This window comes from Macaca fascicularis, chromosome 3 (assembly GCF_037993035.2).
Source record: "Macaca fascicularis isolate 582-1 chromosome 3, T2T-MFA8v1.1".
NCBI classification, from domain to species: Eukaryota; Metazoa; Chordata; class Mammalia; order Primates; family Cercopithecidae; genus Macaca; species Macaca fascicularis.
In genome coordinates this window covers 145,732,710-145,736,161 of record NC_088377.1, presented here as the reverse complement: position 1 = coordinate 145,736,161, position 3,452 = coordinate 145,732,710, and the positions used below count along the sequence as shown (strand labels likewise).

Here is a 3,452-nt window from a genome sequence, read left to right as displayed (position 1 = left end):
AATAAATGAGAGGCACTAGTCAGCCTGCCTTCATGGTAATTGCAAAAGGCGGGGCCCAGCACTCTTTCATGAATCTGATTTGGGTTCTAGAGGCAGAACTGGCAGATTAAAATGGAGCCTAAAGGTGTAGATGGACAAAAATACAAGCCCTCATAATGACCCTTTGTGTAGGGAGGGGGTATCTGTTTTATTCACTGCTCTACCTGAACACTGAGAACATTTCAGAGAAAGTAGGTACTCAATTCATTTCATTTCATGAATAATTTATTCAATTTGGATGTAGGTGGGGTCGTGTAAGAAAGTGACTGTAGAAGTGAAGGCTTGAAAGTGAGAAAGCACAGATGTACTGGAGACACAAGTAAAGCAGTCACAGATTGATGATGGTTTTCCGTGTTTTCTAAATGGATTTCACAGAAATAGAATTGGATTAATCAGTACTATTGGTCATAACACACTATCATCATTATTCTATGCACAACCCTCCTTTATTTTAATTAATTAAATTTGAGGAATTTTATTAAGGTATAATTAGCATACCTTAATAACTTAATTTGATATGTTTTGACATATATATGTTTCCATGAAACTATGACATCAAGATAATGACTATAACCATTGTATTTATATCCTAGGGTTGCTATAAAAAAGTACTACAAACTAGTTGGCTTAAAACAACAGAATGTATTCTCTATCAGTTCTGAAGGCTAGAAGCTCAAAATCAGGGTGTCAGCAAGAGAGAGTCCTTCTGAGGGTCTTGAGGGACAATCTGTTCCATGTGCCTCTACTAGCTTCTGGTGAGGACCTGTGATCCTACATGTTCTCTGGTTTGCAGATGCATTCCTCCAGTCTCTACCTCCATCTTCCCTTGGCATTCTCCCCATGTCTGTGTCTTCACATGGCCTTTTCTTATAAGGACAACAGTAATATTGGAATAGGGCTTATCCTAATGACCTGATCTTGACTTGATTAAATTTGCAAAGACTCTATTTCCAAATAAGGCCACACTGACAGCTTCTAGGAGTTAGAATCTCAGTGAATTTTGGGAGGAGGAAGGACATAATTCAACCTATAATATCCACCACTCCCCAGATTTCCTCACTATGCTTTATAATACCTCCTTTCTGACCTACCTCCTTATTACCCGACAACCACTATCACTTATTTTAACTACTACCTTACTACTTCTTTAACTATAGTTTACTTTTTCTAGAATTTTATAAAAATAGAAGCATATAGTACATACTTTTTTGTGGGAGTAGGGAATCTGGCTTATTTCATTTAGCATAATTATTTGTGAGATTTATCCATGGTATTGCATATACTGAGTCCTTTATATTGCTGAAAAATATTTGTATGAATATCCCACAATTTTTAAATCTATTTACTTCTTGATGGAATTTGTTTCCAATTTTTGGATTTCAAATAAACCACTGAATAGTAGTGTCTAAGTATTTGCATGAACACGTTTTCTTAGGTAAACATCTAGGAGAAGAATGACTGGGTCATATGGTAGGTGTCTGCTTAAATTTTAAGAAATTGTCATACTGTTTTTCGAAATGGCTTACCATTTTACATTCCTAGCAACAGTGTATGAAGGTTTCAGTTGCTCCACACCCTTGCCAACACTTCAGAATGGTCTTTTTAATTTCAGGCTAGATTCTAACAGGTGTGTAGTAGTATCTTATTGTGGTTTTAATTTGTATTGTCCTAATTACCAAAGATGTTGAACATTTTTTTATGTGCTTAGTTGCAGTCAGTATATCGTTTTTCAGTTAAGTGCTTGTTCAAATCTTTAGTCTATTTTTATTTTGTAAAATTCACGTTACTTATTTATTTTTTCTGAGACAGGGTCTTGCTCTGTTGCCCAGGCTGGAGTGCAGTGGTGCTATCATGGCTCACTGCAACCTCGACCTCCTGGTCTCAAGTGATCCACCTACCTTAGCCTCCCGAGTAGCTGCGACCACATGCACAAGCCACCATGGCTACTTTTGCATTTTTTGTAGAGACGGGGTTTCACCATGTTGCCCAGGCTGGTCTCAAACTCCTAAGCTCAAGCAATTCGCCTGCATTGGCATCCCAAAGTGTTGGGATTACATGTGTGAGCCACTTCCCCTGGCCGAGCCTATTTTTAAATTGTCATTTTCTGTCAAAAAAAAGGAGAGAGAGAGAGAGAGCACACTAAGATTTTGACTGGGATTGTGTTGAATCAACACATCAGTTTGGGGTAAAAGTGACAAATTTTAACAAAATTGAGTCTGAGTCTTAAACACAGTACCTCTATATTTTAAAATATTGTCTTCTTTAATGTCTCAGTAATATTTTGTAGTTTTCAGTGTGCAAGTAAAGTCTTACATGTGTCAGATTTATTCTTCAGTATTTAATAATTTTTGATGCTATTGAAATTGTGCTGTTATTTTAAATTTCAATTTCCAATTGCTTATTGCTAGTACTTAGAAATACTATTTTTTCTATATTAATCTTGCATCTTGAAACCTTGCAAAGCTTACTTATCAGTTCTAGTAACTATTTTGTAGAATCCATCAGATTTTCTACGTAACAATCATGTTGTCTGCAAATAAATTCTTTTTTTTTTTTTTCAAATCTGGGTGCATTTAATTTCTTTTTCTTATTGCACTGGTTACAAACTCCAGTACAATGTTGCACAGAGGGGTGAGAACAGACACCCTTGCCTTGTTCCTGAAAGTAGCGGGGAATGCATTAGTATTTCACTATTAATTATGATATTAGCTATAGTTTTTTATAGATGCTCTTTATCCAGTTGAGAAAATGCCCTTTATTCCCTAGTCCTAGTTAATTACTTTTAAATAATTCCATGAAATCCATGAAATAAACACCCATGAATAATTTCATTTAGATCACTGGCTCAACTACCTATATACTACCTATATGTATATATTTCTGTGTCTCCTCCTCTGGGCCCTTCTCTCTCGAGCTACAGATCCCATTTTTACTGGACTTCTCTGGTTGTTTTGCAGACACTTCAAATTTAATATAACAAACTCCCTTTGGTCATTTCTTATCCCATAAAGACAAAACTAAATCTATAAACCTGCTCCTTATTTTTCCATCTGGCTTTTCATCTGTATTTCTCATTTTTTATTTCACTAGTGGCAAAACCTAAAATCACCTATGTCAGAAATCTAAATGCTAGTTTCCATGACTCCTCCTTCCATCTCTTACAAACAGCTACTGAGTTCTATAAAATACACTTCTAAATTTCTCTCAGACCTAGCCCATTCTCAGTATGGGGTAGTAAAAAGAATAAGGCTTTAGGATTAACCAGATCTAAGTTCAAGTACCTATGAACTATAAACCTTTGGATAAATTACCTAACCTCAGCTGGTTTTTCCATATGTGAAACAAGAATGGTATCTCTATTATAATATTGTTAAAATTTAAATGGGAGTAATATATCTATCACAGTGTCTGTC

General features: G+C 35.6%; 1 long non-coding RNA gene across 1 annotated transcript; it reads right to left on the bottom strand.

The window, feature by feature from the left end:
- Positions 1-246: 246 nt before the first annotated feature.
- Positions 247-2,077, bottom strand: LOC141409912 (uncharacterized). Its single transcript, XR_012432761.1, has 2 exons — positions 1,938-2,077; positions 247-397 (listed from the first exon to the last, which is right to left on the bottom strand). It is a non-coding gene; the product is annotated as an uncharacterized lncRNA (long non-coding RNA).
- Positions 2,078-3,452: the final 1,375 nt, after the last annotated feature.